The 15176-nt window shown below is 39.7% G+C and overlaps 1 pseudogene; it reads right to left on the minus strand.

Annotated features, from left to right (window-relative positions):
* Positions 1-14498: 14498 nt before the first annotated feature.
* LOC102859311 lies at positions 14499-14819 on the minus strand (annotated as a pseudogene).
* Between the last annotated feature and the right edge of the window lie 357 nt (positions 14820-15176).

A 15176-nucleotide genomic window follows, 5' to 3' on the forward strand; every position in this document is an offset into this window, starting at 1 on the left:
CCTCTGGGAGATGGATTGATTTGGTGACTGGGGCAATCGGGATGAGTGTGTCGGAGGCAATGAGATTGGCACAGGACAGAGCAGAGTTGAGAGATGTTGTACATAGGGTCGCTATGAGTAGCAAGCGACTTGATGGCACATAACAACAACAACAACAACAACATGTAGTAGTACCCAACAACATGTAGTAGTACCAACAACAGGAAGCAAAGTTATGGAAACTTTATAGCCATAACAAAGCACTGTGAAAGAATGTGTACAGTTGGAGCTTGGACCTTACGATGACAGTTTTAGGCAATATCAAATTTAGCTAGCATAATATAGTCCCAAAGGAAAATGTTCTGGAGGAACGCAGTCTACTTTGGTGAGTGGTGCCTGAAGTCTTAAAAGTTTATTAGTAGCCATCTAGGGTACAGTCAAATACCGTTATAAATAACATAAAAGTTTATACATGGACCTCACCTGATGCACTGCATAAGAATCAGATTGACTATATCTAAGGAAAGAATAGTTGAAGAAGCTCAATAGCAGCAGTCAAAACAAGGTCAGGTGCTGATGCTGAAGAAAGTGATAACAAGTCCACAACAAACATAATAAGACCTTGAGTCTATCCCATCCTGATTTTAAAATTCATCTCAAGAACAGGTTTAAGGCACTGAACACCAATGATCAAAGACCATAGGAGTTGTGGGATGACATCAACGATGAGATCATGAAGAGAACAAAAAGACATTACAAATACAGAAAAGAAATATAAAACCAAAATGCATGTCAAGAGACTATAAAAATTGCATTAGAACATCAAGAAGAAGACAAAACAAGAGATGCTGAAGTAAAAAAGAGTAACAGAGTAATTTTTATAGATCCCTGGGAGCAAAGATGGTGAAGCTTTGTCTCACACACTATGGGCATGTTGTTAGGAGGGACTGTCCCTTCACCCTTCTAAGCATGATGTCCTTCTCCAGGGACCAGGGACCAGTCTCTCCTGGCCATGTGCCCAAAGTATGTGAGATAGAGCTTCAAAATTCTAGCATCCAAGGAGAAACTTGGCTTCACCCTCCCCATGTCATACTTATTTGTTTTCTTAGCAGTCTATGGCATGTTCGAGACTCTTTTCCAGGACCACAATCTGAAGGCATCAATTCTTCTTCTGCCATTCTTAGTCGTTATCTGTATTTCGGATGCATAGCAAGTAATTGCAAAGACCATGGCCTGGATTAGGCACACCTTAGTCTCTAGACTGACATTGTTGATTTCAGCACTCTGGAGAGGTTCCTGACAGCAGATTTTCCCAATGCAATTCATCTTTGATTTTCTGACTGCTGGTGTTGACGGTGGAGCCGAGCAAGCTGTAATTGTTAACAACCTCAATCTCTTCTCCATCTATCATGGTGCTGCCAATTGGCCCAGTGGTGAGAATCTTTGTCTTTTTGATGTTGAGCATCAATACATATTGAAGACTACAGTCCTTGACTTTCTGCAGCAAGTGATTCAGGTCTTCTTCAGTTTCGGCATGCAGGGCTGTGTCATCTGCATAATGTAAGTTGTTGATGAGTCTTTCTCCAAACTTGATGCCACATTCCTCCTCATAAAGCCCTGCTTCCCAAATAATCTGTTCTGCATATAGATAAAAAAGGTATCACCATTCTTCCAGAAGCCAAATGAATTAAAACATGGCCGCAGGTCTGACCATGCTTCAATTTCCCCTGGCTCCCATCAAAAGGCCTCCAGGGAGCCAACTAAGACCCAGAGTCCTTCCCCGCTGAGAATTATCTCCTTAGATATGTTAAGTGTTGTTTTAAAAAAATTGATAATTATCAATTTAAACAAGGTAGTGGCTAACTTTGAGAAGAATAGGAATCTCAACACACTCATGGGAAATCTAAGCCTAGTTCAAGAAGGTATTGTGCGTACAGAGCAAGGAACACTAAAAGGAGTGTGTCAGGCATGTATCCTTTCTCCACACCTTTTCAATCTATATGCTGAACAGATCATTCGAGGGGCTGGACTTTATGAAGAAGAATGTGGAATCAGGATCGGATGAAGACCCATCAACAACCTGTGTTATGTAGACGGCACAGCTCTGCTGCATAAATAGAAGAGGACCTGAGGCACTTGCTGCAGAAGATTAAGATCTGCAGCCTTCAATATGGATTGCATTTCAACATGAAGGAAAAATAGAAATCTTCACCACTGGGCCAATATGTGTCATCACGACATATGGAGAAACGACTAAAGTTTTTAAGGACTTCATCTTGTTTGGATCCACAATCATTGCTCTTGGCATCTGCATTCAGGAAATTAAAAGACTAGCTGCATTGGGAAAATCTGCTGTCAAGATACTCTTCAGAGTAATGAGAAACAGTTATGTCAGTCTAAAGACTAATGTGTGCCTGATCCAAACCAGTCTTCTCAATTGCTTACTGTTCACCTAAGACCTGGACAATGAGTCCAACAGAAGAATAGGTATCTTGGAGCTGTAGTGCTGCAGAAGAGTATTAAGCAAACCATGGAATGCCAATAAAACAAACAGATTTGTCCTGGAGAGGGTGAAACCAGTTTGCTCCTTGGAGGCAAGGATTCTGAAACTCTGTCTCATACTTTGAGGCATGTTTCCAGGAGGGACTAATCCTTGGAAAAGGGCATTATGTTCTGAAGGGTGGAAGGTCAGTGGAGGAGAGGAAGACATAACTGGGGCAATAGAGGTAGCTGTGTTGGAGACAGTGAGACAGGCTCAGGATAGGGCAGAGTTCAGAGCTACTGTGCATAGAATCACTATGAGTCACGGTCGACTCAACAGCCCATAAGAACAACACAAAAAAAATCTAAACAAAAGAAATTTTGAGTCTTTAAAAAAATGGTATGCTTATTCTGGCCTTTCCCCCCATAAGATTTACCTTTCCCCCTATATTTTATAGTCTTTTAAAGGGTATAATTTATGTCAGCCATAGGAAAGAATATTCAAATAAAAACATTTCCATTAATATTAAAAAAAACCAATCAATCAATTTGAGTGGAAATGCTATCAGTTTGATTCTGTATAACTTCAGCTTAAACCATTAAATAAGTCAGCCCCACATTATCTGTATAGTAAAAAAAGTTCTAGAAATACAAAATAATTTAATATCAAGTATGAGGTCATATTTTTAAAAAATCTATCATTTTTACACTCTTAAAAATCATTATTTAAGTAAAATTATAGAAAATACTCTTTTAAAAACTCCTTTTGTCCTATTTTCCTATCTTGTCCGTGATCAAAACCTGTACATTCCTTCCATGCTGGGTAATGGACATCACATATTTAGACTCATGGAAATGATCAGATTTATAAAATGCAAAATACTCTTAAAGTTTGCTTTAAGATCATTTAAAGATCATACCTATGGCAGAGAGGCTTTCAAGTGTGGTTGTTGAGGTAAAGTTATCTAAGCAAGTAAATAAGCTTGGGGCAAAGGAAAGTTGAGTGAGGTCAAAATAATGCTGGCTTGGGTGTATTAGGCTGAGACATATCTGATAAGATGTAGGCTAAGCTAGTAGCAGAAGTTATCTGTAAGAAGGAAATTTGAGAGTCAATATAGAAAAAGGATTATGAAATTTGCTAATACTTGTTTTATAATCCAATCTCAAGAATTAATGAGTCATTTCCCTTTTCTGTATAGTACAGAGGAAATTACATTTATATGTTTGTGGGTTTTTTTTCTAAGAATAGTAATGTTTAATGTTCTCAAGGTATGATTTCACAACTGTCACACCTTGGCCAGTCTGCTTGGTACCCAGCAGCAACTCCCTAAGTGTTGATCACATAAAAGGATAAATAAGACGTGCACATCTCTTCTTAGGCACAATTATTTAAGTTAAAAAAGTTGGACTTTAAAAATATCTATATTTGTTCCCATTCCAGAGTGCAGAAATTATTGAACAATATCATTAATATCACATGCAAGCTAGATTCTGCTGAAGATTATCCAAAAACGACCGGAACAGCATATCAACAGAGAACTGCCAGAAATGCAGCCTGGGTTTAGAAGAGGCTGTGGTACCAGGAATATTATAGCTAATATTAGAAGGATTTTTGCTAAAAGCAGAGAGTACCAGAGGAATGTCTATCTGTGTTTCAATGATTATGTAAAGACATTTGACTATGTGGATTACAACAAACTGTGGCTGACTCTGAGAAGAATAGGAACCCCATAATATTTTATTATGCTTACATGAAGCCTATACTTGGGCCAGGAGGCAGTCATCAGAACAGAGCAAGGAAACACTTCAAGGTTCAAAATTGGGAAGGGTGTATACCAGGAATGTGTCCTATCTTCATCCCTTTTTAATCTATATGCAGAGCAGATCATCTGGGTGGCTGGGCTCTATGAGGAGAAATATGGCATCGGGGTTGGAGGACGATTCATCAACAATCTGCATTATGCAGATAACACAACCCTGCTTGCTGAAATTGAGGAGAACCTGAGGCACTTGCTGCATAAGGTCAAGGACTGCAGCCTACAAAATGGGTTGAAATTTAACATAACGAAAACAAAGATTCTCACCACTGGCCCAACTGGCAGCATCATGATAGGCAGTGAAGAAATTGAGATTGTAAGCAGCTTCAGTTTGCTTGGCTCCACAATCAACACTCTTAGTACCAGAAGGCAGGAAATTAAAGAAAAGTCTGCTGTCAGAGACCTCTCCAAAGTACTGAAGAGCAATGATGTCAGTCTGGAGACTAAGGTGCGCCTGATACAGGCCATGGTCTTTGCCATTACTTGCTATGCATCTGAGAGCTGGACAATTACTAGGGATGACAGAAGGAGAATTGATGCCTTTGAGTTTTGGTGCTGGAGAAGAATACTGCTAGAACAAACATGTTCATCCTGCTGCTATTGTTGATTGCTGTTGAGTCGAGCACAACTCATAGAGACCCTATGAACAAAGGTCCTGAAGCCTTTCTATAACTATAGTCATTTCTCCAAGTTCATAGAGTTTCCAGAGGCATGTGGTTTAGGAAGTGGATGCCACTCCTGCTTCCAAACCTGTCTTAAACTGGGAGCTCCACCAAACACTGTCCACCGTGGGCAGCCATGATGGCATTTGAGCCCCCAGTGGAACAAGGTTCAGCATCACAGTAAACCCAAATTACTTCAGTACAATAAATTGGCAGAAGAGTGCTGTACAACTTAGAAGAATGTTCTTCCAATATAAAATAATATTAGGCCCTCAGGCCCAACTGACTTTTAAATACAAGGGCCCTCCATATATATATATATAAATAGAGAGAAAGAGAGGGTGAAACCAGGTTGCTCTTTGGAGGCAAGGATTCTGAAGCTTCGTCTGATCTACTTTGGACATGTTGCAAGGACCAGTCCTTGGACAGGGACATCATGTTTGGGAGGATGGAGGGATAGCACAAGTGAAGAAGACCCTTGATGAGAAGGATTGATCCAGTGACTGGGGTAAAAGGGGTAGGTGTATCAGAGACAGTAGGATTGGCACAGGATAGAGTAAGGTACAGGGCTGTTGTACATAGGGTTGCTATGACTCGCAAGTGACCTGACAGTATATAACAACAAACAACAAGATTTGAATACAAATTCACTTGAACATTATGTAAAATTTTAAAAACAAAAGCAAACAACACTTTCCTAAAATGTAGTCTTGTCTTAAGATGGAGTTTTAATTAGCAACTGAACCCTAATCATTCAGCTCACAAATACCTATAAGGCAATGTGTAAGCCAAGTTTTGTCAACCTATAATTTAAGTAGCTCCTAAAATGGTAGAAACAAATTCAGAATAGGTCTAGAGACATTCTGACAAGCAGTTTACAAAATAGTCAACTTGAAACACAAAATACAAGTAAACATTTATATGAACTCTTAGAGAAAAAGAAAATCTTTATAAAGATACAGATGCTCCCAATTTATGACTGGGTTCCATTTTGCTGACTACTTCATAGGTTTGTAGTGTCTTTTATGATCTGTATCTTTATAAATCTAATCTTTTTTGTCTTTGGAGTTAGAAATATTCCATATGAACTTACAGACATGTTTTTACATATATGCACACACAGAAATATACAAATCATAGACATTTACTCTGATGATGGTTAGATAATGTCAGGACTTTGTCAAGTTGTGACAAGAACTCCACTTATGGAAGGTTATAGATCATGTGGCTTAATTTTGGGAGTTGGTATAGTTGTCAGATGCCATCGAATCAAGTACGACTCATAATGACCCTATGAACAGCCATCCTGAAATCTGCCCTATCCTGTGTCATCCTCATCATCTCTGAGACACTAGAGCCCATTGCTGAACGGCATACCATCTCGTTAGGAGGCTTCCTCTCATTCCTTTCCCAGCATGATGTCCCTTTCCAATGAACAGCCTCACTTAGCTAATATCCAAAGTCTGAAAGATCATCATCCTTGCCTCCAAGGAACACTGGGGCTGGACCCCTTCCAAGTCATATCTGTTTGTTCTTTTGGCAGTCCATGAGACTTCTCCACCACCACAGCTCAAAGGCATCAATCAATTCTTATGTCATCCTTATTCTTTGTCCAGCTCTCTGATGCATAGCAGATGACTGAGATGACCATGGTCTGAATCGGGCACACTTTAGTCTTCAAACTGACATCACTATTCTTCAGTATTTTGGAGAGGTACCTGACAACAGAACTACCCAATGCTATACATCTCCTGATTTCCTGACTACTGTTACCAAAGTGTTGATTGTTGCAAGATGAAATCATTGACAGCTTCAATCTTTTCTCTATCTATTATAATGCTAGGGATGGCATTTATAGTCAGAAAATTAGTGAGAATTTTCTACATACTATTTCCCCCCCTTCATTTATTTCATAGCCTACAGGCTTTTGCAATGTGATCAGCACTTGGAGCCATGTTTTCTTGCAACTGAAGACTCTGATTTTGTTTAGAAAATGAAATCTAGAGTGTTTCATAAAATTGAACATCTTTAAGTGAGCATTTCAGAATGATAACATTAGTGAATTCTGTGCTACAACATATACTATAGTTAGGCATAGTTAAACCCTAAAACACTAACAATGTTGTTGTTATGTACTATCAAATTGAAACAGATTCATAGTTGACCATCCAGATGGTTTTCAGAGGCAGTAAACTGCAAGGGAGAAAAGTGCCAATTTTCTCCCATGGAGCAGCAGGTGAATTTGAGCTTTGTGCCTCTGGGTTGGCAGCTCAGCTCCTTAGCACTTGGCCACCAGAATGTCACTAACAAGAAGATGTACAATTCCCCCCCCCCCCCCGCCAAGTGATCATTAATAAATTTGCAGCAAATAAATTTGTTATGTAGCAAATTTTCCTTTATTAAAAAAATTGTGATTTAGAGTATATTCTCAGTAGTATAATTTCTAAACAGCCTGAACTTCTGGTAGTTCTCTGCTGATGTGATATTCCAGTTTTTGGATAATCATCAGTAGAATCTTCTTGCATGTGAAATCAATATTGTTCTATAATTTCCACACTCTGTTGGGTCACCCTTCTTTGGGATGGGAACAAATACAGATCTCTTCCAGTCAGTTGGCCAAGTGGTTGTTCTCCAGATTTCTTGGCACAACTTGGTGAGCACATGCAGTTGTCAACTGACATACCATCTATTCCTGGGGTCTTATTTTTTGCTGTTTCCTTCAATGCAGCTTAAACTTCTTCCTTCATCACCATAGGCTCTTGCTCATATGTTCTTTTATGAAATTCTTCTGTGTCTACCAATTCCTTTCAATACAGTGATTCAGTATATTCTTTCCATCTTCTTTTAACACTTCCTGGATCATTTAATATTCTGCCTAAAGCATCCTTGATTATAGCAACTCGAGGTCTGAATTTGTTCTTCAGTTCCTTCAGCTTAAGAAATGCTGAGCGAGTTCGGCCCTTTTGATTTTCTGACTCCAGCTCCTTGCACATTTCATTGTAATATTCTACTTTGTCTTCCCACTCTGCCTTTTGAAGTCTTATGTTCAGCTCTTTAGTATCTTGAATTCTTCCTTCTGCTATGGCTTCTCTGTGCTCCAGTGCAATATTCAGTGCAATATGCACTCTTCCTGGATGATACTCTTGATATCCTCAATAACTCATCTGGTCTTCGCTCTTTAGTGTTCAAGGCCTCAAACCTGTTCCTGAGATGGTTTTGAAATTCAGGAGGGATAGACTCAAGTTCTTACTTTGGTTCCCGTGGATTCGGTTTAATTTTCCTTAGCTTCAGCTTGAACTTGCATATGAGTAGTTGGTGGTCTGTTCCACAATCAGCTCCTGGCCTAGTTTTCACAGCTGATATTGAGCTTCTCCAGCAGTTCTTTCCACAGATGTAATCAATCTGATTCCCATGCACACCATCAGGTGAAATCCATGTATATAGCCTGTGTGTATGTTTCTTATAAAACGTATTTGCAGTGTCATTGATTGTGCAAAATTCAATCATTCTATCTCCAGCTTCATTTCTGTCACCGAGTCCATGTTTTCCAACTACTGATAATTCTTCTCTGTTTAGAAGGGGTTATGGTACTAGGGATATTGTAGTTAATGTTAGATAGATCTTAGTTGAAAGCAAGGAATACCAGAAGAATGTCTATCTATGTTTCATTGATTATGCAAAGGTGTTCGACTATGTGGATCATAACAAACTGCGGCTGACTCTGAGAAGAATAGGAATTCCATAATACTTGATCGTGCTAACACAAAACCTACACTTGGACCAGGAGGCAGTCGTCAGAACAGAGCAAGGAAACACTGCATGGTTCAAAATTGAGAAGGGTGTACGCCAGGGTTGTGTCCTATCTCCATACCTTTTCAACCTATATATAACCTATATATATATATCCAGGAGGCTGGGCTCTATGAGGAGAAATGCGGCATCAGGATTGGTGAAAGATCCATCAACAATATGCGTTATGCAGATGACACAACTCTGCTTGCTGAAACTGAGGAGGACTTGAAGCGCTTGCTGCAGAGGGTCAAGCACTGCAGCCTTCAATATGGACTTAGGCTCAATATCAAGAAGACAAAGATTCTCACCACTGGACCAATTGGCAGCGTCAGGATGGGTGGCGAAGAGATTGAGATTGTTAACAACTTTAGTCTGCTTGGCTCCACAGTCAACACTCTTGGCACCAGCAGCCAGGAAATGAAAAGATGTACTGCAATGGGAAAGTCTTCTGTTTGGGACCTCTCCAAAGTTCTGAAGCTCAATGGTGTCACTCTGGAGACTAAGGTGCACCTGATACAGGCCATGGTCTTTGCAATCAGTTGTTATGTGTCAGAGAGTTGGACAATAACTAGGGAGGATAGAAGGGGAATTGATGCCTTTGAGCTGTGGTGCTGGAGAAGAGTACAGAATGTACCATGGACTGCTAAGAAAACAAACAGGTTCATCCTGAAGAGGGTTAAACTGGGCTGCTCCTTGGAGGCAAGGATTCTGAGGCTTCGTCTGACATGCTTTGAACATGTTGCAAGGAGGGATCAGTCCTTGGAGAGGGACATCATGCTTAGGAGGGTGAAGGGACAGCACAGGAGTTGGATTGATTCAGTGACTGGGGTAATCGGGGTGGGTGTGTCGGAGACAGTGCGATTGGCACAGGACAGAGCAGGGTGTAGGTCGCAAGCAACTTGATGGCACATAACAACAACAACAAGGACAGTGGAATTTCTGGGTCAAATGATATATCTATTACTTTTTGAGAAAGCGCCAGACAACCTTTCATAGTGGTTATACCATTTTAACTTCCCATCAGCAGTGAATAGGAAACCAGAGCCACAACTAAAAAATACGCATGCACACTCATGATTATTGCTGTTATTCACAATAGCAAAGAGATGGAAGCAACCCAAGTGTCCATCAACAAACGAATGGATAGAAAATCTATGGTGTATTCGCACAATGGGATACTACGCATTGAAAAACAATAAACTTGTAAAACACTACACAACATGGGTGAGCCTAGAAGACATTATGCTGATTGAAATATCTCAGTCACAAAAGGACAAAGACTAATTACCACTGTTGCTATAAAATAGGACTTACATGGGGGACGGGTTGGAGGGAAAATAGGAAAAGAGTGAAGAGATAACGAACACTGGACTAAGACAGATGAGGGAAAGAACTATCCGTAAGGAATATATGATTAGGCATTATATGCATGATAAGCTGTGGTGCTGGAGAAGAGTATTGAATGTACCATGGACTGCCAAGGAAACAGATTCATCCTAGAGAGGGTTAAACCAGGCTGCTCCTTGGAGGCAAGGATTCTGGGGCTTCGTCTGACATACTTTGGACATGTTGTAAGGAGAGACAGGTCTTTAGAGAGGGACATCATGCTGGGTAGAGTAGAGGGACAGCGCAGGAGGGGAAGACCCTCTATGAGGTGGATTGATTCAGTGACTGGGGTACTCGGGATGGGTGTGTCAGAGGCAATGAGATTGGCATGGGATAGAGCACGGTTTAGGGCTGTTGTACATAGGGTCGCTATGAGTCGCAAACGACTCGACGGCACATAACAACAACAACAACAACACTACAAAGGGGACTAAGAAAGGTTGCAGAAGGGAGGAGGGAAGAAAATGTGCAACAATGAATGAATAAAAACTTTTTAAGAATTGTGATTTAAATGAAAGCTTACCAAAAACCCTGTTTTTTTATCAACTCAGTTATACAGATTTATTCCCTTCTTACCCCTCTCTCCTTCATTCCATACTTTATGTCCTGTTCCAGATTGTTAATTGCATTACTCCTAATGTCTGACGGTCCATTATTTTCAGATCGACCCTCCTTTGCCCTGTTCCAATGAAGTGTTCTATATCTATCCATTCTTTTCCTTATGAACTGTATTTCACACACACCCAAATAATAATAAAAAAAAATCTTACCAGATGCAACAGAAGCTATTCCTGGGAATTTGAATCCAAATCCCAAAGTAATACCACCAAGTGCTCCAGCCAAAGTTGGTGGGTTATCATCTGCAGAGAACAACATATTAACTTTTTTAATCAAAAACCAGCAATTTATATGGGATCATTTTTATTTGAACAGTTCTTGAGAAACTTTTGGTTAAACGTAAAAAATCTGAGGTCAATCTATTAATAGAAAATGACCAGATAAAAACAAATGCATAGGGACATAAAATAGATTACTTGATGGAAATGTTCCAAAACTTGATACTGTAATGATTACACAATTTATTAAATTTTCCTAAAATTCCTTAATTGCACACTTAAAATAAGTGAATTTTAGGATGTGCAAATTATTACTCATGAAATATAATTTTGAAAAGTGAGATTGAAATCTCCCTACTTTTAGGCAAGGGCATCAAAAATAGAAAAAAAAATTGTCAAAAGTCAAAGAGTAAGCCTTTGCTTGAACTCAGAATTCAAGAATTTTACTTTGAACTTCAGACACTGTCATATTCATTAAACCTATCATAGCTGAGCATGATATTGCTTACACATATCAAAAGTTTTCTAGCATCACAGTCCTGTCTAAAAAAACTGAAGTCTAATTGGTAGAAAGTTGAACTCATGTGGTAACCAGGTATTTTAACTGATGTTTACCAAGGGTAACTGCATCATGGGAACAACATGCCACTATTTTTCATAATAAACACCTGCAAGTTTTGTTTTGTGATAAATTTATTCCCATGAATGGTGGCAACCTTGCTATAATAGGAGTTCTAGAAGTCTATATTGCAGTTATGAAAAAATACAACAAAGTTTAATGATGATCACCATGGCAACGTGAAGATGCCCTGAAAGCAGTCAGCTTACACAGATCTGCTGCATAGTATTTACATAGTGTTTTCAACATTTGCTATTACTCTTCCAAAGGAAGATGTGCAGCAAAGGAGTTGGGATTACAAGACAACTAATGTCCTACAACCCAGCTCAAAGCATCCAGATGTTTCCCCTTAAGATATTATATAATGTTATTTAGAGCCCCCAAAAGACAATTGATTATCATGTTCCATTTCTGACACATAAAATGTCATAATAACATACATAAGAGTAAAATTCCAACATTTGTTTCCTCTATCACTTTATCTAAATAGTTGACTTCCTTTCAGAAATTCTTGGCAAAACTCCTACTCCTGGTACTACTGTTAGCTTCAAGAAGTTGTTTGAAAACAATGGTGAAGGATGACTTGCTTAAAGTTAACACTTTAAGCTGTAATAACTAGATTAATATAAAATTCTTTACTAATGTCATGACAATTATGCTCTTTAACAAAGCTACTATTGATATTAGCAATTACAGGTGAGTTCAAATAGTAATTTATGATATCCAAAGGATCTTAAGCTTATACTAGCAAATTAAATTATTTGGCAAGATGGGAAAGAGTATTTTCTTTTGAATAAATAACTTACATGAGAACCCACGGTCAACAACAGAGGAAGACATATTTGCTACCGAGGTAAACACCATGGTGCTTGCACTACTAGTAGTAGTGGCAGTAGTTGATCCTGGAGTAAAAATCTAAAAATCAAAATAACAAGCAGAGACAAAATTCACCATATATAAATTATGAAAGGAAAACACTAGTCTAATAATGTTTATCATTATTGAGAAATAAAGTTGAAGCAAGGCGAAGTAGGTATGCTGAAATCTAGTAAATACCACAGCAAAAGCTTGACTTAAAAAATTACTCATTCTCACAGGAGACTAGAGCGAGGGCTGCATGGTGGAGGGGACCTGGGGGAGGGTTTGTAAAACAATGAAAGAATCTTTTCTTTTACTTTTCCATAATTTTTGGACTCATGTACCTATAACTTGTTAGTCAAATTTGTGTCTTCTAGGTTGCAACACCCCCATGATACATCTTCAAGGATATGTACATGTACAGCCAAGCACAATCAATAAGAGTGCATCTGAATTCCAAAATCAATCTCCATAATAGTCTATGTGTTTCCTACTGCCAAAGGGGCTCTTTAGAGTAGTGAGAGAAGATCTTCACCCTGAAACCCACAGCGTCCCTTTTCAGCAGGAAGTAGCTAAGAGAATACGCCGTGCCCTTTTCCTTATGACTCAGGGTGAAGTCTCTCTCAGGGAGGAGTGATAGGGAATGGCAAAGGATACACTGACAAAGAAGATTAATCAGAACTGGCTTTGACAAGCACTGTGGCATTTGGACAAGAACAAACTGGGAAGAGGGTAGAGAGAATAGTGCAACAATGAATGAGTAGAAGCCCAAAATCTCTGTAAATGTTTATGAAAATTAATAAAATATAATTATAGAAAAAAAATTACTCATTGGTACAGCTTAATATAGCCTGCTTTCTGGCACAACCATTACAACAGAGGAGTCCACTGCCAGAATGATGCCTCAAGGAGCCCACACTTGTTTCCCTGTGAAACAAACAAACGTAAAAAATCTACAATTCAAATCAAAGCAGAAAATAATTTGAAATCTGTAAGATTTATGCTTTTAAGCATACAATAAATTAAGAAACTTTAAAAAAAACGCTATTAAAACTTAGTATGAACAGTGTTGAGACTATAACGTTTAAGTAACAATCCACTCCCTCCTTCTCCATCCCCCCTTGTTAAGCTTGACAGAAGCTACATGTTAAGACAGAAGTGGCCAAGAGGCTATTGAACTCTCTCTACTAGCAGTTCCTAGTCAAGGAATACAGTATCTCAAACAGAGGAACAGTTAATATTTCTTATCATTTCCAGCATTGAACTCTACTCATAGGACAAAGGTTCTACAGTTGTGTGAGGCAAAGAATACTGAGCCATATCACCTCTGAGGAATCACTTTATTTCAGACCACTCTTAGGGCAAAGTTCTACGTATGAAGAGAGAAAGAAGACCATCACAAACTACTTAACAGTCCCTGCTCAGTGCTCAAAGGAGTGACTAAAAAAATTTGCCAGGAGTAGACGTTGTTATGTCGATAAATATCTTTGAGCTGGAACCAATTTATAGCTGACCTTCTAGTGGGTTTTCAGAGACAGTAAATCACATGGGAGGAGTCTGCCTATATTTCTCCTACTGAGCAGCTGGTGGATTTGAACCATGAGCCTTTGGGTTGGCAGTGCAAATTCCTACCACTGGAGTTTTACCACTAAACCACCAGAGTTCTCAATCTATTCCTAAAGGAACAGATATTATTACAACTAAGTGCGAACTAAAGGAGAGTTTCCCTGAGGTGTGGCCTGCAATATTTTTATCTTGTTATTGCCAGGCGCTGTCAAGTCAACTATTACTCACAGTGACCCAATGAAGGACAGACTTGAGCCCTATCCAGCGTTAACCTCACCATCTCCAGATATGTGCTCTAGCCCATTGTTACAGTCACTGTGTCAATTCATCTTTTTTGTGTGTGTGATTAATCTATTTATTTAAGCCATCTCCTGCCACAAGCAAAGGGATGGAAGCTCATTTACACAAGTAAAGGTGAAGGTCACCTTACACTTTTTGTCCACGTGCAGTGTCCACTATTACCAATGCGGTGGTCCCCAGTGGTGGTCCCGGTCCTCTTTATTTAGTCCTCTTCATAGCCAGTTGAAAGTGGATTCACATGAGGGTTATGAAAGAGCGTGTGGTTCCCATCTCCCCAGGGAAAGGGCTTGGACCTGATGCGGAGATGGGGGTAGGCGATGAACTCGGGTCTCTCGTACTCGTCGTGGCGCGACTTCAAGAAGACGTTCAGCATACTTACTGCCACCCCTGGGAGCGCCACGAAGAAGGAGAGGGCCCTCCATATGTGAGCTGAGCCCTCCTCGCCGCTCGCCATAGACCGCCCCAGCTGTGGCCGGTACCGAACCAGCAGCCCAGAGGCCCGGGAGACAGCCGCCGTTGCCATCTTTCTCTTGGACCTCTGTGTCAATTCATCTTGATGATGGTCTTCCTCTTTCTCTGGCCCTTCCCCTTTCTCAGCAGGATGTCTTTTTTCCAAGGATTGGCCCCACCTATCAGCATGTTCAAAATGTGCAGGATGAATTTTCAACACCCTTGCCTCTAAGTAGCATGCTGGATGCACCTCCTCCAAGATAGATTTGTTTGTTCTTTTAGCAGTTCATGCTGTTGTTAGATGCCGTCCACGGGATAGTCAGTATCTCTTTGTCAACACCACAAATCAAAGGCATCAATTCTTCTGTCATCCTGATTCTTTGTACAACTTTCAGATGCATAGGAAGCAAATGAAAAGGCCATGGCTTGG

Source organism: Elephantulus edwardii, unplaced genomic scaffold (assembly GCF_000299155.1).
Source record: "Elephantulus edwardii isolate Elephantulus edwardi_28Jun2011 unplaced genomic scaffold, EleEdw1.0 scaffold00083, whole genome shotgun sequence".
In the NCBI taxonomy this organism is placed as follows: Eukaryota; Metazoa; Chordata; class Mammalia; order Macroscelidea; family Macroscelididae; genus Elephantulus; species Elephantulus edwardii.